The following is a 27,796-nucleotide window of genomic DNA, read 5'->3' as shown; positions in this document are numbered from 1 at the left end:
GCCAAGACTCTGTGTCCAATCCACACTCATAGGATCCGCAGACCCCAAGCGTTGGCAGTAGCCCCGAGTGAGGGAGGGTGTCTGGCAGCCGCGCTCTGGGAAAGCGGGTGGCTCAGAACGCCCCGCTCGCCCGCGGGCTCTTAGGATACCAGCCGCGGGGCAGAGACGCTCTCCCAGCCCACCTGGCCCCGCCCCACCCGCGGCCTCCCCGCCCACTGCGCACGCTCCGCGCGCAGGCGCAGAAGGAACCCGCCGCCTAGAGCCGCGGGCGCCGTAGCGTGCCGCTCCGGGCCAGTCTCGGGGAGTCGCTGCCGGTTTTCTGCGTCTCGCTTTCAGGGATCGCAAACTCAGGGTAACGCTGGCCCGGCGGGCGCATCCAGCCATCGGCGTATTTGAGCGCTGGAGACGCCGACGAGGAACAGGCCAGCTTCGGGAGAAGGCGGGCTGGAGACCCTCTGGCGTCTCAAACCCAGCGCAGCCGGGGTCCGACCGTGGTCCTTGGAGCTCGGACCGGCCGGACGTGCTCCTGGGCTTTGCCCCGGACGAGGAAGCCCATTGAGGCCCCAGCCTCGGGCCCGAGCCGCGCGGAGCTCTTAGAGACACAGACTGGGTCACTTACGCCTCCTGTGCGTCCCGGTTTTCTGGGCCGCGGATGGAGCCAAACTTGCTGGGCTCAGTTTGCATAGGTTTCGGACGGAAAGTTCTCTAGGGGCAGGAGATGATAGGTAGGGGTCAAAGCTCCTGTCGGCGGCAGAGGAAGAACCAGAAGCTGTGTTTCCTGCGAGGGGAAGGGCCAGGCGACCCAGTCTTAGCTTTTGCTGCCACTTAACAAGCTTTGGGCAAGTCCCTGCACTTCTGTGAGCCCCCGTTTTCTTTCTGTAGTGTGGATAATACTCTCCCCACCTACCTCATTCAGTTGATGTAAAGGTCAAAGGCATACATATTTCCTCCATCATATTCTCTCCTTGAACCAAAACCTGGGCCCTGATGTGTTACTGAGCAACTTTGGTATTTATGAAGTGCCGTGTAAAAGTGTTATTAGAAATGTTTGCTCAGCATCCTGAAGTTGCCTGCCTCCCGGGCTGCCTTATTCCTAGGAGAATTCCTCTCATCTTCGCTTTAACATAACTCAGGGAATCCTGGAATGGGAACGAAGAAGGATATCACCTGGACTGGTGGTCTTCTTGAGTCCTCCAGGACAGCTTGAAAGAAGCTTTTTTTTTAAACTCCATTTGGACCAATGGATTAACCAGTTCACGGATTGCTATGTTTGGTCAAGAGAGGAAGTCAGGTGACAAAATGTAAGTGCTCTGCTTGTCACTCCTCTATGGCATATGCCTAAGGAGAAAAAACAAACAAACAAACAAACAAAAAACCCAACCTAATGCAGGTGTAGGGCAAGGGCAAAGCCTATGTTTGTGGCAAGGATGACTGCATAGATAGTGGGGGGGGGGGGCTTTCACTCTGTAAACACCAGTCTGCAGAGTGAAAGACCGCCATTATAATCTCCTTTGGGTTGTACTTTGCCTTTTGCTAGGATCTCCTAGCCTAAAGAAAATCTGGCCACGCAACGCTGTTACATAGATGTATCCTCAGGAATGTTCCTTTCACTCAGTCAGCCACCCCCAGCCCTGGCTATCTGCTGACACTTGGCAATTTTTCCTGGCCAATGCTAGTTCCAGTTCCAGCTATGAGACTATAGAAGAACTAACCCTGAAAAGTGGGATGAGTGACTGGATGAATGGATTGAGAGTTTTGTATCTCTTTTCTAAACACTGAGCTGGCTCTTAGCAGCTTAGCCATCTCTGGGGAGATATAAAGCGTAATTAATTTATTTTCAATGTTTGGTTAGATTGAACTCTTTTGCTAGTGAGATAAGATAAGCAGTTTTGTCATGACAAGGGCAAGGATGGGTTGCTTTTTGTCATTGGCAGGAGTGGGTACCACTTGAAGCCTGTAGGTAGATTGGGGCACGAGATGAGAAACTTTACAGGGAACGTGGAAGAAAGCTAGAGGAGCTGAGGGCATTAAAAACTAGATCCGTTACCTCTGAAAGGACCAGAGAGGCAGTATGAGCTTCCAGAGAATTTGGGCCTTAGCTTAAGTAATGAGATTTATTTGTGAGATTGGTTTACTTCCTGTTAACTTGGATCAAGAGTTGAGCATCTTTGTGCAACCAGAATTCAGAATATCTTTAGTATCTCACAGCATACATAGCTCCTCCTATAGGTCTGCAGTAGGCCAAGCACCAGAGCCTGTGTGGTGCTGTAGCTATCAGGAACAATCTGTATGGCCTTGTCATCGGAGAGATCAGCCAACACCGAAATAGTGAGCAGAGGCTCTGTGGTCGGTAGGGTACCATAAGATCTACCTTTTTAATGATAAGGTTTATTATATCTTCTATATTCTTTGACATTTTTAAAATTCTTGGTCTGTTCTTAACGTTGGTACTTAAGTGTGTTAAAAACTCCCACCATGATGATAGTTTTACTATTATACATACACACATATAAAATATACTGTATATTTTTCCAAAGTATATATTCCATATTTGTTTGGCTCGTCACCACCAACACCACACTTCTAATCATTCTTTTGCCTCAGCTGCTTATATAAGTGGCATTATTATTATCAATTCCTTTGAATTTTAGGTAGCTGCTGGGAAAACCTGATTACCCAGGAGCCCAGCCTCGTCATATTCACGTTTGTCCCTCCTTGACAATCCACAGTACTAATGGGGGACTCCTCAGTGTGTTGGTGGTGACAGTGGCAGTGACTGAGGCTTTACCACATGGGACAAGTGTGAGGCATTGCTAGGTCTTCTCCATCCAGGAAGCCAGGCAAGTTTCCCCTGGCAAATAAGGTTTATTTTAATAATACTAAGTATGTATTCAATGGGCCAGGGAGGATTGGGAATGCTAGTGGAGGGCATTGGATTGTGATATGTTCCCTCAGCTCTCCGTCTATTATTTTAACTTAAGGATTTCCAGACATACATAAAAATTAAAAAAATTTTATAGTAAACACCAAATTAATTAACACCTAGATTCTACAGTTAATATTTTACTATTTTTGCTTTATCACATATATGTCCATCTCAATCCATACCTCCCAACTTTTTAAAAATGAAAACTTCCAAATATACAGAATAATTGAACGAATAGTACAATTATTAGGGTCAACAATTGACAATGTTTTGTTTGTTTCTCTCTTACTTTCTCCCTTAAGCATTTGAAAGTTAGTTCCAGACTTCACTATATTTCATTCCTAAATACTTAAGCATATATCTTGTAGCAATAAATGCATTAGGCTATATAACCACAAGATTATTAGCACACTGAAGAAAATTAATAATAATTTTATTTAATATCATCAAATGTCCCATCTATATTCAGATTTCTACAAACTTGCCAACATTTTGATTTTTTAAAAATCAGAATATAATCAGAGATTTTCACATTGTATTTGTGTCTTTATCATTTTTTAATCCAGATTATTCTTTGTATTTTTTTTTAATTCCCATTTTGAAATAATTACAGATTTCAAGGAAGTTGCAAAGATAGTACAGAGAGTTTCCAGGTACCCTTCACCATTTTTCATAGTGTTTACATTTTGCATAATGATAATCCAGTATCATAATCAGAAAATTGATACAGTACAATATGTATGTATAGTTTTGTGCTATTTTGTAAATAGCAATAGGAACAGGCAGATTTTTATAACCACTACCACAATTGAGGTACAGAATTTATATTATCACCACAAAGATCTACAGTTGTCAGCATTTCATCAAATTTGAGTGAAGTGCAGAAACCTTACCTCCCGTTATGGACTAAAATATTTGTTTGCCCCCACTAAATCCCTCTGTTGAAACCCTCACTTCTAAGGTGAAAGTTTTAGGAGGTGGGGTCTTTCGGAGTTATTTAGTTTATGAGGGTTGGACCCCTTATAAATTGTATTGGTGCCCTTCGAAGGAGAGTCACGAGAGAGCTTGCTTCCTGTCTTTCTGCTCTCTACCACGTAGGGAAATAGCAAGAAGAGAGCCATCTATTAACCAGGAAGACAACCCTCTCCAGACACCGGATCTGCTGGCACCTTGATTTTGGACTTCCAGCCCCTGGAAATGTAAGAAATAAATGTCTGTTGTTTATGCCAATGAGTCTATGGTATTGTGTTCCAGCAGCCTGAACTGGCCAAGACAGCTTCTTTTAATCCCTTTTATCTTGCCTGCCTGTGACATAATAGTCTTATATATTTCCTTTATGTACATTGAAGACCAAAGTCAGACAACTCCATACTCTTTGCTTTGACCATCAAATTAGACAACTCAAGAGAAGAGGGAAAGTCTACTGCATTAGCCATGCTTTTGCTTTTTCCATTGTTTTTTCCTTCTTCCTGTTCCAGGTTTTCTTTTTTATTATTTCCTTTCTGTTTTCACAACTTTTTTGAAGTCTTTTTTTTAGGGCAGGTTTGGTGGTAAAACTTCTCTTAATTTTTCTTCATCTGAGAATAGTTTTATTTTTCCTTCATTCTGGAAGGACAAGTTCACCCCGCACAGAATTCTGGGTCGACAGTTCTTTCTTTTCAGCACCTGAAAAATATTGTGCTACCTCCACTGGCTTTCATGGCGTCTGATGAGAAATCTACTGTCACTTGAATTGTTTTCCTTTACATGTAAGGTGTCATTTCTCTGGTTGCTTTCAGGATATTTTCTTTGTCTTTAATTCTTCAATTTTCAGAAGTTTGATTTGATGACTTTTGGTATGGATTTTTTTGGTTTTATTCTTTTGGGGGTTTGCTAAGATTTTTAAATCTATAGGTTTATTTCTCTTTCCATACTTGAAAAATTTTAAGCCGTTATTTCTTTTCCATATTTGGAAGAAGTTTACCCATAATCTGTCCTAAAATATTTTTAACTCCACTCTTTTTCTTCTCTATTTCTTTGACTCCAATGACATAAGTATTACAACTGTTGTTACAGTCCCACAGGTATTTGAGATTCTGTTTATTAATTTTTTTCAGTCTGTTTTCTCTTTGCTGTTTAGTTTGGATAATTTCTATTGTTCTGTCTTCCAGTTTAGTCATTCTTTCCTATACCCCCCCCCATTCTTCTTTTGAGGCTTTAAAAAATCTCAGTAATTGTATTTTTTTTGAATTCTAAAATCTGCATATGGCTTTTCTTTCTATATTCCATTTCTTTGCTAAGATTTTTCTACTTTTTGTTGTTTCAGGGTTTCCTAATTGTTCGCTGAAGCATTTTTATGATGGCAGCTTTAAAATTCTTGTGGATAATTCCAACATCTGTGTCATCTTGATGTTGATGTCTGTTGATTATCTTTTCTCTTTCAAGTGGAGATTTTCCCAGTTCTCGGTGACATTTGATTTCCTATTGTATCCCTGAAGTTTTTGGTGTTATGTTATGAGACTCTGGATCTTATTTAAACCTGTTTTAGTAAGTCTCCTATGACTTGCTGTGATGGGTAGGAAAAAAGAAATTGCTGCTTTGCTACTCGAGATTTCAGACTCTCCCTGCCCCTGCCCCTCCTCTGCCTCCGCTGACACCTCCCAGACTGGGACACGCAGAGTCTTTGTGTTGTTCTTGTTATTGCTCTACATGGCTTCTACTGGTGGGTGGATAGAAGGCCTTATTACCCTGGGTCATAATATGCGTTTGGTTCCCCACTAACTTTTCTCACAAGGACCGGAGGAACAGCTTTTTAAAGCCAGACAAGGACAGCAGCTCAGGCTTCCCATTCAGTCTTTGCCGACTGGTAATTTGAGGCTTTTTGAATCTATTTTGTTGTGTAAGTGAACCAGTAGTTGTCTTACAAAAGTATACACCAAGTGACAAATTTTTCCACAAATTCCTACTTTCTGAGATCACTTCCCATTTTGTTTTTCTAAGGTGGTCCTGGGCTGCCACTCTGATGCATTGTCTTACCTTTCAATTTGTAAGGGAAAATGATCACTTCCTGTTCTGACATAAAATGCTTTGGAGTGTTCTTTTATTATAAAGTTAGAAAACTTTTATCCGCTCCCAAAAGTTGGCAGGTAGGGTCCCTGTGGACAAAAAAGAGCCATTGATATTTTTATATTAGCTGCAACTTTTTGAGTTTTGACCAAATAACGTTGAGTCTTTTATTATTTTGTTTAAGAAAAGAAAAAATCTAGTATATCTGGTGGTTGGGAGCATGGTTTTCTTTTTCACCCTACTCTCTTGTCTGGTTTTCAGATCATAATTTTAATATAAATTTGTCTTTAGAATTTTAAGCCTCATTAAATTTTTGGCAATGGAATTTCAGGAATCTACCCCAAATTTCCTAAAGTATTAGGTTAGTTTCCTTCACTGTCAAAGTGTTTCTCCTAAATGGGTAGGATGTTTTTCTCTTCTAAAATCGTGCCTTGTAGATTTCTCAGCATTATCTTAGAATGAGATATAATTATTAAAGCAAAAACTTCTCTCCAATTAATATTAGTTATTGGTTACGATCTGACTCATGCCAGAGTATCGGCTAAGTGCGGATATCATACAAATTGAGAGACAGTTCTTGTTTTCTCCAGATACAATTCAACATTTACTTCTGTAAGTCTGGGTGGACTTAAGTGGATCCCTGGGACAAGAGGGACTGTGAAGCAGGAGACATTTGTCTCAGCACAAGGTTTATTGCTGAGCTTTGCTGGGTCACCTCAGTCAAGTCCCAGAGCACCTTAGGGAGTCAACTTCCTTACCTGCCAATTAGACCAAAAATACTTATCTCTTCTAACTTCTACAGTTTTATTTATTTATTTTTTAGGATTTATTTATTTATTTTCCAAACAATTCTATTTATTTATTTATTTATTTATTTATTTATTAGAGAGAGGGGAAAGGAGAAAGAGAGGGAGAGAAACATCACTGTGTGGTTGCCTCTCACATGGCCCTAACTGGGGACCTGACGTGCAACCTAGTCATGTGCCCTGACTGGGTACAGTTTTTTTTTTAAATTAAAAAATTAAATGTGTGCCATAAATGTAGATAATATTGCTAAATATTACTCACGTCTTTTTTATCTAGTCTTTAAAAAGTATCTGCAGAGGCTCCTAGCTTTTCGGCTCCTTCTGGTCTCAAAAATGTCTTCAAAAAAAGAGAACCAAAGACTGCTTGGGACAGCTATAAAAATTTTCAGACTTCATTTACAGGGTTGGCTACCTCCATTTTTGCTCTGAGTAAGAACAAAATTCATGTTTCCCTCCGGGATGCTCCAACTCTAGTTCCCAGGCGGCTGGTGATGTCTCCCTGCGGATGCAGGCAGAAGCCTTGCATATGGTTTACAGGGCTGTGTGGCAGACATCCGTGGATCGAAAGAGCAGTAATTAGAAAATCAATCTCACGTTTAGGAAACATGCTGAAGCATGTGAATACTCGGACTTGTCCCAGAAGCACAATAAAAGTAAACCACCTGCCCTCAAAATGAGAACAATTACAAAAGCACAAATTTCAAGATCATGAACACAAAGGTTTGAATCATAAATGGTTATTTCTAGAGAAATGATTACAGCAAACACATTTCAGGTTTCAGAGGAAGAGGGTCATGGTGCTGGATGGAACACACCGATGCGTTGCTGTGCTAAAATGGGGATTTCTGCATAAAGCTGTTGGTGGGAGACAAGAAACCCTTCCGCCACTGGCCGCTGTCGTGGTGGGCAGGATCCCTCCCTCTGGCTTTGAACTGGTTCTTAGATGTGGCGAGTAACTCACAAAGACGCCCTGCAGATTTTATCTTCTATTCATACTCTTCAGGGAGTGAGCCAGAGCTGGGGATGACATGGACTGTAGCTGTGGATAGGATGGTAAGGTCATTTCCCAACTGGCTGCAAAGCACCATTCTGACTGGCAGAGGAAGTGTAAAGCCATGTTCAGAGTGTCCTTTGTGTGTCTATTACCAGTTTACTTCCCTGCCATATAAATGACTCAGAGCAGCACACTAAGTATGAGCCAGGAGGGCATGGAAGGATCAGTGAGGATCTGTTACTGCAGCCTCTGAGGAAGCCAGGTGAAGGCTTTCTGCCTTTTCCAGCTTGCTGGTGTCATTGTTTTCCACAATGGGGCAATTGTCCTCGGCGGCTTGGCTGCCACCAGGCCCTCTGAGGTGCCCAGAAAACCCCTGTATAACTGTGCACTCAGAAAGCTGGGCGCAAAGCTGGCCGTGTGCCGCACGGGGCCCCCGGGGCATGGTTCCTTCTGGCCTGGCAGGCATGTCTGTAGGTGCCGAACAGAAACTGCCTTACTTGAAAGTACTGCTGTTGGCAGGGTGATTTCAGAGACACCTACAAGAGTCCCCCTCCCTCTGCAAACAGACAAATCCCTACCTGCTCCCCAAGGGCCTGGACTTTCTCACTGTCTCATGAGAGCCCTTCATTCCTTGGTGGGAGCTGAGGTTTAGAATGCAGGCCTGGTGGGAGGAGGTACCCTATAGCTACCATTTATTGAGTTATTTCCATATACAGAACACTGTACTGAGAGATTGACATTACAGATGCTATTCATATTTTTTTTTATTTGAGGAAATGGAGGCTCAGAAGTGCACATTTGCACAAGGTGACAAAATATGTCGTAGGACCAGCCTTCAAATCCAGATTCTTCAGAATCCAAAGTCTCTGACTCACAGGGCCCTGAACTGCCTCTCTGTAACCTCTAGAGAGTCATCCGAGGAGGCCCTGCCCTGAAGCAGAAGCAGGAGCAGCGCTGGGCTTTAACCCTTCCTGGGGAGGGAGGGAGCAGCTGAGTCTGGTGGGCTGGAAAAGCGATGGGCCTCCTGAGGGTTGCTGAGCATAGAACAGGAGTGAGGGAGGCTGGGGCCTAGTCCGCACCTGTAAGCGCAAGGCAGAGATGTCCTCCTGCTCCATGGGGCCACCTGCCAAGGTGTGTCATGCAGGAGGGAGGGCCCTCCGGGAGCAGGGGAGCAGGGTTCCGTGGCTGACCCCCGCCTGTCTGCACTAGGCTTCTCACGCCTCTCTTCCATCAGAAGAGGATAGTCTGTGTGACCCGGCAGTGTGATCTCTAAGAAGTTCCTCCGCATTTCTGTACCTCCTGCCAGCTAGGGTATAAGCCTGTGAGCCTGAATGACATTGCAGTACCTAAGCTGGGCACGTTGTCAGGGCTGGTGGCAGCGTGGGGAGTGCGGTCTCCGGGTGCTGTCAGTGATGTGATGTGGCATGGCTGAGACTTCCCACTGCCCTTCAGAGGGTCATCTTGCAGTTGAGGTGCCCATGACATCCAGCTGAAGAAGGCAGCCTGAGCAAGGTCACCCAGATCAGACGCTCTCGCCCTTGCATTCTGGACTGGAGACCTCTCCCGTGTGCTTTTGCAGAAACTTCAGTCATTGCACTTCTAATGCGGTATTACACTGTCTGTTTACTGGTAGATTGCAGGCTCCTTGGGGACATGGGCCAATTCTGCATATGTCAGCGTTCCCAGTGTCTTCTGTGGCCCCCAAGCCTGAGGAGACGTTCCTAGCTAAGCTGGACCCCCGGGAACAGCCTTGGCCCCGTTACAGGAATAAGGAAAACTTCCCAGGAAATGGGGAAAGAAGGTGACTGCTTAACCGTCCTTCTGGGATAAGCCTTCCGGTCACTTGGGTGGTGAACGTGTGTGACCTGGAGGACAAGGGGCTGTCCACAGCCGCCTGGGCCCTGCTCCAGCAAGTCCGCGGGGCCACTAGAGGGGACTTTTTCAGAAAAGGGAACAGCAGCCTTGCTCTAGGGAAAATCCTATATTGCTTTTTTTTCTTCTTCAAATAATTATAATCTAGCATGAAGACTGTACCTTTTATTTTCATTTTACCTTGTATATAAAATGAAACATTTCAAAGGAACCCCCTGAACATTTAGAAGGCAAATAAAGCAATCCTGCTAATTTAATGAAGATGAAGCTGTAAATGTGGCTTTTATGAAGTGTCAACCACTGGCTGAGGCGCCTGGTGGGGACAGGGGAAGGCGGGGCAGGGCTGCGCTCTGACTCAGCCCCAGAGGCCAGAACTTTCCTAGCTTTCTATAGCACACAGGGTCTCTGCAGGGGAGGGGAGCTCGCTATCAAGGAGCGATCCAGAAACCTAATCCCTGGGAGCTGTCCCTTCACCTTGCCTTCTTTCCTTTCTCCCTGATGAGACACGGGGAACGACAGGCTGTCAGAAACACTTCCCTCAGGGTCGGTGACCATCTCCCTCTGGTACCTCTGTGCCAAGGGGTCCCTATTGAAGAGGCGCTTCTGTCCCGCGCCCTCTGTGGTATGCGGCCTATCTGCAGAGCTGGTCCCCACGCAGCAGAGGGAGGGCCGGCCGGGCTGTCCCGCGGGTCCTTCCAGTAATCCCCTCGTCACAGCCACCTCCGAAGGCTGCTGGCCCTGACAGCGGGGATGTGATCGGCAGCCTGTCAAATAGATTGTGAGTGCATTAGCAGGATTAGCAGCGCAGGCTAATATTGCAGCATTTCCAAGGCTTGGTCGCGGCAGCTGAGGCTGGGCTGCTCGGTTGCCAAATGGGGCAGGCGCACGCAGCCTCCAGAATTAATGTCCCGTCTGGGACCGGCCCCGAAGTGGTTGGAGGCACAACAGTCCCATTGTGTTTGCCTTGTGTTTATGGATTTTTATTCCACAACAGAGCTTAATTTATAATATTCGTATAAAGATGCTGTCTAAGTGTTCTCTCCCATCTTATTGATAAACTAGCTGAAATACTTTAGCAGCTCCTCAAAACCAGATGCTCTGTTCTTGGCATTTGTTGAAGTATTGCTGATTTTATTTCTGCTTGTTAAAGTAATATACCCTCATTTTGGAAATATTGGATCAGAAAAGTATAAGGGAGAAATTTAAAATAATCCTTTTACCAGATATTACCTCTGATGGCATTTTGATATATTTTCATGCAGTCTTTCTTCTATGCATACAAAACAAAATTGTGATTATAGTATATATTTTGTTTTGTTTTCTCTTTCATAAAACAAACAATTAGTGCTTAAAAAAATGAAACACAAAAATTTCCCAATTTTCTTGTCCTTTTAATGAAAACATCTATGAAATACTTCAGGTAAATAAATTTGTGTTATTTTTCTATCAATGTTTAAGATGTTCCCACCAACTCAGCAACTTAAAAACAACTTATTTTTGAGTTCCCAGCTCTCTAGGTCAGAAGCCTTGCACAGCATGGTGGTATCTCTGCTGAGGACTCACAAGGCCAAAAACAAAGTGTCAGCGCATCTAGGTCCTGCTCCGGGAACTGTGGGAAGAATCACTTCCCAGCTCATTCATGTTGGCAGAATTCGGTTTTCCAAGGTCATCGGGCTGAGGTCCTTGTGTTTGCTGGGGGTTAGCTGGGAACTCCTCTTAGCATTTGCAGCTGCCTGTCTTCCCTGACATGCGGTCCCTCAATCTGCAAGCCAGCACTGAGGCACTGACCCCTTGTTGTGTGTGGAATCTCTGGCGGCTTCTTCCGTGATCAACAGGAGAAACACTTTCTTCTTCTGAAGGGCTCATGTGATTAGGTCAGGCCCACTTGAATAAGATCCCTTGGTTGTGGGCCCTGAACCAAAGCAGATGACACAGGTGTGGTTATTTCAGCAAAGACTGGAAAATCTGGCTGGGCTGTGGGGCAGGGGCACGATGCCAGTTTCACTATAACTCCTGCTAACTCCTGCAGATAGGGGTACAGGGACACAAATAACCTGGTGTTAAGGCCATGCCAGAAACGTCCTGATCTAAAATCTTTCGTGTGAGCATTGGCTAGTGGCCCCAAGGCTCAGTGAGCTCGGTGCCACAGACAAAGGGCAGATAGACCTAAACCTACCCTGGCAAGAGGTCATGGAAGCCGTGTCAAGAACTAATGTTGGGAAATCTGTCCTGCCTCTCTCAACCCTTCTGTATTGTGTGAGGGTAAGGGAGATAATTGCTGTTGCTGTTGACTTACATTTGCATAGTTCTCTTGAGTTTGGAGAGTGATTCCACAGTTTATGGTTTCCCTTAATTTTTGCCTGAACTCTGTGAACTTGAGACTACTGTTTTCTTTTAGGTATGGTGAAGTTCAGTATTATTATTAAGTATTAGAATAACTGTCAACACACTAAAAAGTAGATACTGTCATGTATTTCCACTTTACAGATGAGGAAATTGAAGCTAAGAAGGGTTAAGTGATTTGTCTAATGGCACTTTGTAAGCTGTCGACCTGGGACCAGGACTCAGGTCTGTATCCTTCCCGATTCTGTGCATTGTCCCTGGCACTATGCTATCAAATTGACCACTAACTTGGACCTCCTAGTCAAGGTCAGCGTGGGCATAGCTGACATCTACCCTTTATTTCTGAAGGACAAACTTGCCAAGGAAAGTATTTTTGGTTGGCCAGGTTTTCTCCCAGCACTTTGAATATATTATCACACTTGTTCCTGACCTGCTAGGTTTCTGCTGAGATATTCCCTGGTAACCCTGTGGGCATTCCCTTGTATGTGAGGGATTCTTTTTTCTCTTGTTTTAAAATGATCTCTTTGTCTTTTATTTATTTATTTTTTTACAAACACACATTTTTTAGTTACTCTATTACAGGTGTCCCAAATTTCCCCCCTTTGCCCTCCTCCACCCAGTCTACAACCCTGCTCCCACAATCAGCCCTCATATCCACGGGTCGTTCATACAGGTGGTCTGACTGGCCCCTTCCCCTTCTTTCCACCATTATGCCTCCGATTTTAGACGGTTTCATTATAACGTGTCTTTGAGAAAATCTTTTTGTGTTGCTGTTGTTTGGAGACCAGCTTCATGAACTTGGATGTCCAACCTTTCCCCAGTTTGGGGAAATTTTTAGCCATTATTTCTTTAAATAAGCTTCCTGCGCTTTTCTGTCTCTCTTCTTCTGGAACTCCAAAAATGCGTGGTTGTTTCTTTTACTGCACCGTTCACGCAGGCTTTCTTCAGTCACTTTCACTCTTTCTGTCTTTGTTGTCCTCTTACTGAGTAATTTCAGAAGATCTCAGAGATGATGCCTTCCGTCCAATCCCGTTTGCTGCCGATGCTCTGCATTGCATTTTTCATTTTATTTTTTGTTCTTTAGCTCCAGAATTTGTTTGTTATTTTTAGTTACTTCTAGCTCTTTGTTTAACTTCTAATTTTATTGTTTTTCTGATTGTGTTATCTTTCTATGTTATCTTGTAGTTCCCCGAGCTTCCTTAAAATGACTATTTTGTATTTTTTACTGGGCAAATTGCAGATCTCCATATCTTTGAGGTTGGCTATGGAAAAATTATTGTGTTCCTTTGGTGGTTTCATTTTTAAAAATGAAGTTTAGTATTGCTCTCTTCACATTTGAAGAAGCAGTCACTCCTCTAGTCGCTACTGACTGACTTTGGGGGAGAACTGACTTCCGTCCTCATTGGGAATTCCGAGACTTTCTCAGGTCTCTTCTGTTGGTGCTTCGGCCCCACACTTTTTGTTCCCTCTTGGAGGTAAATTCTGAAGACTGTACACCTCCTCTCAATCCTGCACAGCCAGCCTTGGTGCCGACAGCCTCCCGTTTGCTTTTGCTAGGCCTGGGCTGAATGCTCAGATATGTGGCTTCCCCGCAGTCCCTCAGGGCTGGGCTAGCTTTCTGCAGGCACTCACTCACTGTCCGCAGAGGCTTGTACTCACTGTTCTGCCACCGTAGAGGGCGTGCTCAGGGAGCTGGCCAGAGGGCGGGGTGTGTGTGCTTGAGGTCAGGGAACCTTGGGTTTGCCTTCAGACCGGTTGGGGGAGGCCTCGGCGGGTTTCCCAGTGACTCCCGGGTGCGCTCCTGTTGCAGTCTGCAGCGTGGTATGTAGGATCCGTGTCTCTTTGGTGTCCTCCAAGAGCCCAGGCAGCTGTTTTCCCAGCTGCTTCCCACTCTGCAGTCACGCAGCACACTCCAGTGTTCTGAGTGGGGCGAGGAAGACCCGGGTCTTTTTGATGGTGCCCCACACAGCTGGAGGTGCTGAGCATCCGCTCACATAATCTTACTGTCCCTTGCGGGAGAAATCACGGGCCAAGGTTTCTCTTGGCACTGAGCTGTGCTGCCTTGGGGAAGGGGTGACATAGGTACAGTGACACTGTTCCTGTAACCCTCTTTAGTGCATCTAATCTCAGATTTTATTTTGTCCCAATGGTGTGCTGGAACTCCTCCAGTGGGCTCTTGGACTTCCACAGAGGCACTGTCGTCCGTGACTGATTGTCTAAATCGGTCTTCTTTGGAGGAGGGGATGGTAGAAAATCTTTATTCCGCCATGTCAATGACATCACCCTTCTCAACGATTATTTCTTGCATGCTTATATGCCAGGCACTATTCTAGGCCCTGGAGTTACAGCCACATAAGACGACATCCTTGTGGAATTTGTCTTCTAGAATTGTGTCAGGTTCATTATTTGTAAAGTGGGAGTAAGAAAAGTATATGCCTAATTAAGCTGTGCAGAGTAAGTAAAATCATTCACATAATAAGCTTGGTCCAGTGCAAGGCACATCATCATGTTTGATAAGTATCAGCTATTTGTATAGAGATCATACACAGCGGAAGGTGAGCCTAGCTCTTGTCTCTTTTAGAACCGCAATTCTCCGACATAGGGCGGGCATGCTGAATCGTGCAGCAGAAGGTGGGAGCCTGGAGCCTTGGGAGGCTGCCTTTTCCAGGCCTGGAATTGAAACACAGGGCTGGGATATGACAGTGTCGTGAAGGTAGTGGCAGGGCCTCCCGAAGAGCAAAGTCTGGAGGACACACACTAGCTCCGTCTACTCCTCCAACTTCTGCTTCTCTGCTCTGGTCACCCAGATCCGAGGCCAGCGGTGAAGGAGTCCACACTGCAAAGCAAAGACCCAGTGAGGACCCAAAACAATGTAATGTGAGTCACACTGTGTGGCGTGCATTGCTGTTGTCAGTTTTGGTTCACCCAAGCGGTCCCCTGTATTAGATACCTGGCTTAAGCTCCTGCACTTCCGAGTATGGTATTAACTCCAATAGAAAACATACAACCAGCCCCAAGCCAACATAATTTAAGCAGTGTAGTATTTTTTTATATGGGTCACGTTTTAGAAAGCTGCGTTTCATTGAGGATTGGGATAGCCACTACCACGCATTTTACTTCGCCTTGGGGATACAGCGCTGAGAGTTGGCGTTTACACCCTAATTTGGCTAATCTGCTCAGCCTCAGCCTCCGTACTCCTTTAAGTGGCATTTAATGTTATGAGGAAATCTTTACTATCATAAAGAAACATAACTAGATGATACTGTGCTATGTGTTCAAATGGGCTTACTAGCTCTGAAGGCCTGTAGAAGAAAGGAAAACTTCCAGTGAGTGGAGCAGGGATGCTAGTATGACCAGTCTTGCATCGCACAGGGTTACAAGCCTGAAGCTGCTTGTTAGACCCTCAGACCAGGGCTCAGATCTTTCTAGCGCTCCCTGGGATGCAGAAAACGATTTCTTTCTCTCACAGTCATTCTGATGCTTATATGAGATATCACGTACAATAAACCTGGCACACAGTAGGTATTCAGCAAAAACAGTTTACCCTCTTTTTTCATCTCCTACATATGAGTTCTCCTTTCTTCAGTATTTTTTAAGAGCAGCTATAAATTAAACCTCATTACTTTCTTATTCTGGAGGGTCTGGCATGTAGAAGAAGGTGATCAGTGGGAGTCTGTGGGTGAGTCGTTTGCGGTGCTCGGTGTAAAGGTCTTTCCTATCCAAGACCCTTCTTGGCAGGAGAGGGAGTGGGTTTGGTGATTTGGCGCTGTCTCCCAGCTCTGTAGCAGCAAACACAGAAAGGCTGGACTTAGCTGGATATGCTCCCCTCAGATAGGCTCATGTGACAGTTATTCTCATTTCCGTACTTAAATAATCCGATACAATGTTATGCCTTTATTTGTTTATTAATATTTCTTCTGGCATTTAAAAATTAAAGGAGGGTTGACATACAATATTATATTATGCACAACACAGTGATTCAGTATTTATATAGTTTGCAAAGGAATCACCATCTGTCATCATAAAAAGTTATTATGATATTGACTCCATTTCCTATGCTGTACTTAATATTTTACAATGGGAAGTTTGTACCTCTTAACCCTCTTCACCCTTTTTGCCCATCCCCCCCATTCTTTTTTCCTCTGGCAACCCTCAGTTTGTTCTCTGTATCTATGAGTCTGTTTCTGTTTTGATTATTTGTTTTAATTTTTAGATTCCACATATAAGTGAAATCTAATGGTGTTTGTCTTTCTCTCTCTGACTTATTTCATGTAGCATAATATCCTCTAGGTTTATCCATGTTATTGCAAATGGAAATATTTTGTTCTTTTTTGTGGCTGAGTAATATTCCATTGTATGTGTATGTGTATGTGTATAAAGAATATATATCTTTATCTCTATATATATCCATTCACCTACTGATGGATACTAAGCTGATAGGTTGATTTCATTCCTTGACTATTGTAAAAATGCTGCAATGAACATAAGAGTGCATATATCGTTTTGAGGCAGGGTTTCATTATCTTTGGATAAATACCCACAAATGGAATTGCTTTATTATATGGTAGTTTTATTTTTAATTTTTTGAGGAGCCTCCATACTGTTTTCATAGTGGCTGCACCAATTAACAAACCAAACTACAGGCGTTCTCTTTTTCTCCATATGCTTGCCAACAGTTGTTATTTACTGTCTTTTTGATAACAGCCATTCTTACAGGCATAGGGTGATATGTCATTGTGGTTTTGACTTGCATTTTCCTAATGACTAGTGATGTTGAGCATCTTTTTATATATCTGTTGGCCACCTGTATGTCTTCTTTGGAAAACTGTCTATTCAGGTCCTTGGTCCATTTGTTAATTGAATTGTTTGCTTTTTTTTTTTTTTGATGTTGAGCTGTGTGAGTTCTTTATATATTTTAAGTATTAACCCCTTATTAGATATATTATTTTCAAATATCTTTTCCCATTCAGTAGGGTGCATTTTCATTTTGTTGATGGTTTCTTTTGCTGTGCAAAAGCTTTATAGTTTGATGAAGTCCCATTTGTTGATTTTTGCTTTTGTGGCTTTTACTCAAGGAGACATATCTAAAAAGATATTGCTAAGACCAGTGTCAAAGAAAAATTAATACTTGATCTTCTCAAACTATTCCAAAGAATTGAAGAGGTAGGAACACTTCCAGACTCATTCTACCAGGCCAGGACTACTCTGATACCAAAACTAGATCAAGATACTACAAAACAAGAAAATTATAGATAGTATCTATGTTCTGGTTTTAGATCTACCTTTCAGATACCTGGCCACATTCTATGTGCCTGGAACAACACCAGAGTTTAGAAATTCAGGGAAGAAGTAGACACATCCCCTACCTTTAGTAAGTTAACAATTGAGCATCAGAAATAGTACCATATAGACACAGATCCAAATGCACACACTCATGCATACATATACCTATGTGCTGACATGTGTGTGTGTGTGTGTTTTGGGAGGTAGTGTCCTAGAGTAATGGGAGATACTCAGTGTGAGAGATCCAAAGTTGTGAGTGTGGTAACCATGATTTATGTATCAAAATTAGAATCCATTGACTAATAAGAACGTAGGTGTATAGAAAGTCAAAAGAAAGATGCTTAAAATTGGGGTAGTCCTAAGAATCAAGGCTGCCTCCTTAAAAAGTAGTTCTTGTTCTTCAGTAAGTTTACAGTCTAGTCAGAGAAATATTCACATACATATGCTTGGATAAAAAAGAGTGCACTCTATGGGATGTGTTACAGAGGGAAGAGGAGGGCCCAGAGAGAGATACGGCTGCTCACAGGAGTGGGGGTTGAAGAAGGGGTGGGAGAGCTTAGAGCCAGAGAGGAGCACAGGGAGGGAGCAGGGAGAAGGGGAAATGCTGAGTCTGGAAGGACACTGTAAAAAGCCTTGGCTGTAATCTTGTCTAAGCTGGGAGATCAAAGGGCCTTCACTAGATTTAAGACAATGAGGCACAATCCTTGGGGAGCCAGGCGCTTATGTGGCCAAGGACTTGGCAGTTTGGCTGGCTCTCAGCAGCACGGGTGAAAACAGACGTGCAGGACTGATTAGAATACTGCTACGCTTGGGGAAAACATGGAGACGTCAGAGACATGAAATTGAAAACAGGTAAGTGTTTGTAAATGGACTGTGCCTGTCATTGTGGTTTAAGTGCCCAGGACGCCTTGTGAGCAACCTGTAGCTATGGCTGGGGGCAGCATGTGTTTGGAGGTCCCTTTTAGCTTCCCTGTACAATGATGGCTTTCTTTGGATGGCACCTGATGGTCATCATGTTTTCTTTTCTGAGGTAGGGCCTTTCTCTCATTGGCTGTTATCAGGGAATGACCTGGTGGCTCCTAAACTCGGGTTTCATCAGACTCTTGGGAGGAAAACTCATGTGTGTATGTGGGAGTGCAGATGGCATAGCAAAGGGATCAAGGACTCACTCTGGAGGTGTATTAGTTGTTGACATTTGGCAAGCTCCTCAGTCATTCTGAACTTTAGGTTCTTCATCCATAAGTGGAAACAATAATACCTATCTTGCAGAGTCCTTGAGAGGACTAAACATAGTATATTAACACATAAAATAGATTAGTACAATGTTTGACATGTATTAGATATTCCCTATATCTCACCTGTTATTGCTGTTTTTATATTTTCTTTCTTCCACACACTGATGTAATATGGGTGCATTCTGGGTATAATTAAAGCATACTTAAAATCTTGTGGGGGGTGTTGAGACACACAAGCACTCACATTGCTGTCCATAGTGCTGAATTATCATTGCACAGGTCATGGCTGTTACTTCTAACCCCAGGCCACCTTTGGTGGCTGCTCAGTCTCTCCCTGAGCTTCTGAGCCAGCATTGTAGGAATGCTGAATGAAGAGAAACCAACTAGCAGAGGCTTTTAGATAAGTCACTAAGACATCTTGGTCTCAGCTATTTATATTAGCAAAGAATAAATCCAAGCATGGCTGAAATTGCTAATAAAAGTAAGACATGTGTGTTATGTGATGAAGGGCTATGCAAGTGTAAATATGAATCATGAGTTTGGGTAGTTAGCAAAACCCTAGAGGGTTAGGGATTGGGTGAGTTATCATTGTCAGTTGGGTTAAAACAATGTTTTAATAGATATTTGAATTTTTGGTTCAATAAAATATATGAGTTTTCACAATGTCACAGAACAAATAAAACTATTACTTTATAATGTATGTGGTATATTTTAAGTAAATTGAAAGTTTAAGCACACTTCTGAATGTAGTAAGTTTTTTGATAGTTGGAAGTTTTGAGGGGCAAGTGTGCCCCCTATTCCTCTTACTGGGTACTCCAGTGATGATTCTGGGTTCATTACTTTCTCTGGGTCCCCTTTCTCTATTCCCCTCTTCTTCTCACAAAGGACCAAGCTTCTGAAGCAGCTTGGCCATTCTGCCTATTAATGTCTACCTATTAGTCAACCCTTCCTTCCTTCCTTCCTTCCTTCCTTCCTTCCTTCCTTCCTTCCTTCCTTCCTTCCTGCCTTCCTTCCTGCCTTCCTGCCAGCAAGCAATTAACCATTATCAAGAACGTGATTATTCAGTATCTATTGATCTATTGCATATTATATTCTTTGGTATTCTGTATTGTGTTTTACACCAAGAAAGTATCTTGTCTAATCTACTTGCTATCATGATAAACCCCAATCTTTGACCCAGTTCCTCCCATATCTGCTGGTGCTGTTCCTTCATTCAACAACATTCATTAAGCACTTACTATAAGGCATATACTGTTCTAGGCAGTGGGGATACAGCAGTAAATACTAATATCCGGTGTCTAGATTACTGAGAGGCTGGTTGGTTCCCTGTTTTCGCCATTGACTTCCTATAGTTCCTTATTAGTAGAACCAGAAGTCCTTTTAAACCTATGTCATGTCATGGCATGTCATTTCTCTTCTCCTAGTAGTTTTCCACTTCCTTGAGTCAGTGGGTAGTGGTGAAGGCGATGAGAAGAAATTGTGTTCTCTTTATATTTTGAAGGCATAGCCCATAGGACTCACAGGTCAGACATTGGGTATGAGTGAGAGAGGAGTTGATAATATCTCCATGGGACTTATCGTTAGCAACTGGAAAGATAGAGTTGCCAATTACTGAGTTGGTGGAGACCAACAAGAGCAGGTTTGGAGGTGAAAATGCCAAATCTTGTTTGAGACATGACAAATTTGAGGTACCTATTTGGCATTTCAGTGGAGAAGCTGAGCATGTAGGTAGAGATACAAGTCTGAAGTTATGTCTGGAGATACCGATTCTGAAGTCAGTAAAGGGTATTTAAAGCCACGAGTCTGTATGAGACTGACAATTCAGAAGAAATGTTCACAGGACACGATTATGAAGCATTCATCATTTAGAAGGTGGGAAGACAGGAAAGTCTTGGGAAGGAGACTGAATAGGAAAAGGTGAAGAATTTTGAAGTGAACCAAGTGAGTTATATCAAAGGAAAATGTATTTCAATAAAAATGGTGGTTGAAGGCTAAAAATGGACTTTTGCAGTCACAGGAAGTCTTGATAAAAGCTTTTTTGGTGGAGTAGTGGAGTTAAAAACCTGAGCAGATTGTATTCTAAAGAGACTAAGAAGAGAGGAAATGAGATAGAGTAATGGCAGCTCTTTTAAGGTAACTTGAAGGATCACTTTGCTATTGCTCTGTCGTTCTAACATTTCCAAATTCTGCATTGGCCTAAAGAGAGATAAGCACCAAGTTGTGAGTGTGTCCCAACACTGGCTAGGAAGGAGTCAGCAAATGGATGTCCCACCCATTAGCTTCTCTAGAAGCAACCCACGGCTTGTCCTACAGAGTATCTTAAAATAAGATAAAGAAGGTAACAGCAAAAATAACAGTAATGGCAAGAACAATAGCAGCAGCAACTAATAACAGGACATTAGAGTTCTCGCTCTATGCTCACAACCCAATGAGGCTGATATTGCTGTTATTTCTTACAGACTTAGAAGCACATAGATGGAGGTGTAATTAATCCTTTGGAGTATTTGGTAAGACCCTGACTTTTATTACTTTTTCCGTGGAGGCATTATTTCAAGACCCTGCTAAGGAGCAAGGATGTGAAATGATATTTCAGAATCGATGTAGAGAGTAAGTAAAGGTAGTTTTTTCCCCAAGGGCTACTGTGTGGCCTGCGACCTCACTCTTCCTTCCTACTTTATTCCCCACTCATTTCTCTTGGGAACACAGGTGCCATTTTTAATGGATGCTGCTGGGCCATTAATAGACAAAGCATGCCATCTTCTGAGGCCTTGTGTGGTGTGGAAGAGGTCTGCCTTTGTTGTGGTCCAGCTCCTGTTTGACATCCCTGTTCCATGCCTCTGGGGCTCCTTGGCCCTAGTCGAGTGAAGGATTTGCTTCATTCGGAAGGAAGCAAAGTGCAATGTGAGGTCACTGGTTCCTGCTAACTCTTAATACCTTAACGTTCAGAAACATTTCAGAAATGTTTCCTAAACATTTACAAGAAACAAGAGGTATTTTGATAGGCTTATAAACTTTATTTAGTTTTAACAAATACCGAAGTTACTGGTTTACTATACCAATAGGAATTGCATGTTGTGCTATAAAGTCAAAGGCCAAAATAGTTCAGATAGCTACGGTTCTAATTAAGACTTCAGTGCATGGTGGAGTGTGGGGAAAGTAACACTGCACAATCCATGGTCTATTCATTTAAAAACAGTTTAGCTACTCAAGTTCCATTTATTTAAAAGAGCCTTTTATGGAAAACTTGGAGAATATTGGATTCATTAACAACAATTGTAGGTTTCCATGAATAGCAGCTGGATCCATTGAAAGGGCCGGATGAACAAATATGAATTGACCATGACCTCCAGAAATTAGGGGTCTGTTTGAAGCCTGTTAGTATAACAGTATTTTGTACAGTAGCTTTAATCTTTTTCTTTCTGGATGGAATTAAGTGCTCATTTTTTCCTTTTTTCTTTCTTACTACCCTCTTCACAATTTCATATCTATTGCCATGGTATGATTTTCTCTTTACTTATATTTCAGTGTGTGTTCTTGTTTATTTTTTATCCTGTAATAATAATATAATAATAATAATAATTTTACTATCATATTCTGAGTGGAAATGCATCTGTAGGTATTGCGTGCTTTCCCCCCAGCTTCATTAAGGTATAATAGAGAAATAAGTATGTATATTTAAGTCATACAGAATGATGATTTGATATACATATCAATGACCACATTCAAGCTAATTAACATATCTATGACTTCACTTAGTTACCATTTGTGTGTATGTGTGGTAAGAATACTTAAGACTCACTCTCTTGGGAAATTTCAAGCATGCATAACTATAGCGGCCACATTGTACATCAGATCCTCAGGATGTATTCATCATCTAACTGGAAGTTTGTACCTCTGGCCAACATCACATTTTCTCCACTTCCCAGCTCCTGGCAACCACCATTCTACTCTCTGGTTCTGTGAGTGTGACTTTGTTAGATTCCACATATAAGTGAGATCATTCAGTATTTGTCGTTTTGTGTTGGGCTTATTTCATTAACTATAATGCCCTCCAGTTTCATCCATGTTGTTGCAAATGACAAGGTTTCCTTCTTTTTTACGGTGGGCTAATATTCCATTGCGTATGTAAACCACATCCTCTTTATCCATTCATCCATTGATGGGCCCTTAGGTTTTTTCCATATCTTGGCTGTTGTGCATAATGCCATTGTGTGATTTTTAAAATATATATATGTTTATTGATTTTAGAAAGAGAGGAAGGGAGAGAGAGAAACATCAGTGTGAGAGAGAAATATCGATAATTGATTGCCTCTCATATGCACCCTGATAGAGGTTGGGGATTGAACCTGCAACCTTGGTATGTGCCCTGACTGGGAATTGAACCCTCAACCTTTCAGTATATGAAATGATGCTCTGACCAACTGAGCCACACTGGCTGGGACAGTGCTATTGTGTGATTCTTAATGCTCCTCCAAGAGACGGCCTCAATTTTTCATCCTCTGCTAAGCCCAGTAGGGTCAAGATCAGAAGATAACTGAAATATTTAAGGAGGGTTTTTTTGCACCTAAACTCAGAAAAGTTTATGGAGAGGAAAACAATGAAAATCACCAAGGAAAGAAAAGTGTTCTGTGTGATTCTGGTTTCCCCTTATGTAATTCTTGAAGGGATTTTCAGGAGTTCTTAGATGCTTGTTATGAAAACTACAAAATAAATGATTTTAGCACCATTATTTTCTCCCCTTCCTTTCTTTTTTCCTCTTCTTATTCCTTATTACTATCATTAATTTATTTATTTTAGATACAGCTACCCCCTCCTCTTGGATCTATTCAGCAGATCCCTAAGGGTACGTGATCTTGCGTGAAAGCCTTGCCAGAACTGTAAATGTGTGCTCTTTCAACGCCATCATGTCAAAAGTCTTTTTTGGCCCTTGATACTCATCAGACATTTTCTTGGTGCATTTAACAATTACCTGATGCCCCTTCAAGTGAGGCTTACCATTAATTTATTTGTGTGTCTCTACTCTCCTCACCTCCCGTTGAGGTTGGAGCTCTGGGGGTAGAATTTGTGAACCTGCATGTGAATCTCTCAGCCACTTATTATGTGTATGGCTTTGGGCAAATCATTTAATCTTTCTGGGCATCTGTTTCCTTAGCTATAAAATATAGATAATAATACCTGGCTTATATATTTGTGCTGATTAAATGGGATAAATTTGATAGAAGAAAAGCTCATTGTAAATTGTATATTAATATTTCATATTAATATATAAATTTTAATGATAATAATTTCATTTGAAAAAATGCTCCTGTTGTGGACTAGAGTTTTTCACATGACACAGACTATTTTAAGTGATATGGTGTAGTTAGGCCATGATTTATGTAACCTTCTTCTATACTGGGCAACTACAAAGCTTTAGACTATTTGGGCCTATAAAGAACACTTCAGCTGACACGCTCGTGCATAAATAATGTGTCTTCATTTCTGAGTGTCTTTTTGGAGTTTGGTTCCGGAAGGCTAGTCCCTTTCTGTCAGGGCTGCCATTACTCTGGGCCCCTGTCTTGTTAGTGTTGCTGCTCTGGTCTCTGGAGAGTTCCTTTCCCCTTGCATTCCTTCTGGGCTCCATGAGGACCTCCAGAAAGGTCTGGGTATGAGTGGGGCTGTAAGAGAATGGCTTTCGTGGTTGTTTATTGGGTGGTGAACTGGACAATAATGCCCCTTTGCTATGGGGCAGCTTTTTAGGAAAAGAATAGGCTCTGCCCAGGGATGGGATAGGCAAAACAGACAAGGAAAAGGGAGGGCATGTTTTATACATGTTCTTGCCTGGAGTCCCTGTGGAGGTCCCCAGGGCTCTCCCCAGCTGGGCCTTATAGGATTACATTTGAGTTCACAGCTCAGTCTCTGCCGGAGAGAGCGGTTCTGTCTGCACTGCTGCCCGCCCCCACCGCCCCACGTTGTATCCGAAGTGGAGAGCTGGGTAGCACCCCTCCAGGCTGCTAGCAGCTCTGGCTTCAAGCGAGTGGCCTGTGAAACGTTAGGGAAGACCTGCAACCCTCCTCCCTGGGTGGATATCACCTTCTTCCTTTGGATTTTATAAAGAACCTGATCCTCTTTGCCTGAATGCAGCCAAATAAACGGGAGTCTCCGAGGAGGTTGATGGCTCAGCCATAGAAGTCCCACAGCGACGTCTGGTTTTGATGTATTGCTGATGGATGCGATCATGCTTACAGAACGAGATCACTTTTGCCAGTTTGAGAGAAAGGTCATGTTTTTAATTTAACTTAATTTCCTACACCAAAGAGAATTTTCAATAGGATATTCGACTTTTGCACCTTTAATGAGACCAGATGCTCTGGGGCCTACAGCAATGAAGAGAAAACAGATTTTCTAGTTTACACTTCCACGTTGTGCCTTTTCTAAATCAAGCATGTGCAGTTCCTTTAAGGTTGCCATTCCTCATTGGTGTGTCTTCTCCTTCTTTCCTCACTCTCTCCATTTCTCTCTGTCTTCCTCTTTCTTCCTCTCTCCCTTCCTCTCTTCCTCTGCTCCTCCTCCTCCTCCGTAGGGTTATCTTTGATTGAGCACAGAACATGGGCTAAGCAATGTGCTTGAAGCTCTACAAACATATATTTCATTTCCTTTTTACAGACAAGGCAACGCTACGTAAGGAGTGTCATATAAATTGTGCAGTGCAATGATAAGCTGAGTAACATAGTCATTACAAGGTTGGGTACTGAGACTAGATCATCTGGGTTCAAGTCCAGGTTTGGTCATTTATTTGTGGATGACCTAAGAGAATTACTTAATATTTTGATCACTCACTCATCTATGCTGATTGTCTTAAAATTTTAGTTTAATTTTATTTTTAATGATGATGGTCATACATGCAAAAGGGTATATATAACCTGTATAGACTAATGAAATGAATGCCCGGATACCTTTCAACCAGATTAAAATTAGAACATTTCCCAAAATTTGGGAGTCTTCTATATGTTCCTCTCTTGTGACAACCCTGGTTGTCACTAAGCCCCCTAAACTAACCATTATCTTGAATTTTTTTATGTTATTATTTTTATTTTTATGTAAATGCACTATATACACAAACATCCCATTCCTAAACAAGATATTGATCAATGTTGCTTGCTTTTTATATTTTATTAAATTGAGAAACTCTATAATGCATTTTTATTTGACTTTAAAAAAACTTTCAACTATATTTGTGAAATTAGCCATGTAATTTTAATTCATTTATTTTCAGTGCTAAATGAAATGCAATTATATGACTTTATCTCTATTTATTTAGTCTCTTCTCCATGGACATTTCAGTTGTTACAACTTTTAGATATTGGAAACAACTTGGTAATGCACATGATTAGATTTTTCTCCTGGGGCACATCTGCTGAAGTTTCTCTAGGGTGCATACACAAGTTTGGGATGTTCATAGCTGTGAACGCGCAGATCTGTGCCCAGCTGTTTCCTAAATCTGTGGTAACCCATTTACTCTCTGACTGGTAGGGTAGACAGTTTCCGTTTCTCTACCTTTTCATCAACACTTGGTATTATCAGACTTAAAATACGGTGAGTGCAGAATAAATCTTATCATTTTGACTAGCAACTTTCATTCCCAAGGAAACTGAGCAACTTTACATGATTTATAGTTATTTGCATTTTCTCTTTGGTAAAGTGACTCTTTATGTTTGTTTGGTTTTTGCCCATTTCTCCTCTTACAGTCTCATATTATGTTATTTATTAAATGGGGGACTGTTCTGGAAGCTCTCCAATGGCCCTGATAGCTCTATGCTCCGTGACTCAGAGACTGATATTCTCATGCAGCTCCCTCTCGGCTTTCACACGTTGTATTCCTCTCTCTGAAACGCGCTTGCGTGCCTTAGGAATTGATGCCAGCCCATGGCCCTGGCTCCCAGATCAAGGACAGTATAGAAAAAGTCTCCCATAGAATAGCCCAAGAGAATTTTCTGGCTTTCAGTGATTATTTTAAAATTTCCATTGACAACTAAATATAAGATCTCCTTTCTCTTGTTTATATTCTGTTAAATATTTACAAGTTGAGCACATATTTATGACTGGCCAGAATCCAGATTTTTCTGTCAAAGGAAAAATCTCTTCTCTTTTTCTGGTGCTGCTCACTGGTAGAATCAAGAAAAACATTTAAAGCCTAGGAGATTAATTCTTCCTGTTTCTACAAAGTTAGCTACATGATCGTAGTTTATTTTTAGGATAATTTATTACCTGCCTCTTCATTGCTCCATTTCTAACTCATGTTTGCCTTCAGATCAATGATTTCAAAAGGAACAACAAATCAAAACAAAACACCATTTCCCCAAAACAATAAACCAACTAACCAACAAAAACCCAAATCCAACCCAGCACAAAAATCCCCAAGCAGCATTATCAAATCTAATATTACCCTTTGATTTAGATCAGAAACTGCGCAGGAGGAGCTCAAATTTCCTGCACAATTGCCAGTGTCTGCTCCTGTCTCACCTTCTCTTTGATCAGAATAGGGATCCCTGAACCAAAGCAGAAAAATGGAGTGTCAGAGAGGCGGTGCATTGGAGAGTCCTCACTCCTACCCCCCCATAACAAAAATAATTTGGCAGCCACCAATGGACAAACATGCCTCTGTGGAAGTGTTGGGATCCACATAGGAGGCTGTGACACCCCAGTGGAGCCCAAGACCTAGAAGGGGCATTTAGGGGACAGTTGCACATTCACACGGCAGGCTCACCTGCCGTGGTCCTGGTTACAGACTTGGAAACAGCTCCATTCTCCTGCTGACTTGACTACAGCCTCAGGTGTCCTCGGTCCTGCCAATGCCATCTGTCAGCCCATGATCTGGCCCCAGCTCCCCTCACCCATGCTCCGGGAGCAGTCCTGCCTACCCAGAGACCCAGCAGGACATACATGCTCCTCTGTATTCCTCGAGGCAGGCCCGCTGACCTTGGGCCTGGCTGTGGACCCTGAAGGAACTCTGTGACTTGGTTCAAGCAAAACCCAGTCATGGCCAGGGATCTTCCCAGCGATCCAACTGCAGCCTCTGAAGTGGATTTCTGTCTCAGCACCAGTCCTACTGATCAAGATCCTGAAGGCAGTCCTATCTTCCTAGGGATTAGGCAGGATCCACACCCACCTAAGCTTCTGACACCAGGCTTGCCAACTGTGGACCCCACTGTGGACCTGGCAGCAGTTAATCCAGGGTTAACTTGGCTTTAACCCTGCCCAGCTGTACTAGAGACAACTCCATTACCTGGAAATAAGACAGGAGAAAATCTTT

At 42.6% G+C, this 27,796-nt stretch overlaps 1 long non-coding RNA gene across 2 annotated transcripts in view; it reads left to right on the top strand.

Moving 5' to 3' along the window:
* The first annotated feature begins 1,220 nt into the window (after window positions 1-1,220).
* The window catches only part of LOC150005647 (uncharacterized), an 80,713-nt gene continuing 54,137 nt past the window's right edge, over window positions 1,221-27,796 (top strand). For both annotated transcript variants that reach the window (XR_016511693.1, XR_016511691.1), the window contains exons 1-2: window positions 1,221-1,301; window positions 4,025-4,125. This is a non-coding gene — a long non-coding RNA (uncharacterized LOC150005647). The remainder of the gene's footprint in view (window positions 1,302-4,024; window positions 4,126-27,796) is intronic.

This window comes from Furipterus horrens, unplaced genomic scaffold (genome assembly GCF_987537825.1).
Source record: "Furipterus horrens unplaced genomic scaffold, mFurHor1.1.pri manual_scaffold_6, whole genome shotgun sequence".
Taxonomy (NCBI): domain Eukaryota; kingdom Metazoa; phylum Chordata; class Mammalia; order Chiroptera; family Furipteridae; genus Furipterus; species Furipterus horrens.
The sequence above is the reverse complement of the archived record's forward strand: the minus strand, read 5'-3'. Positions and strand labels throughout refer to the sequence as shown.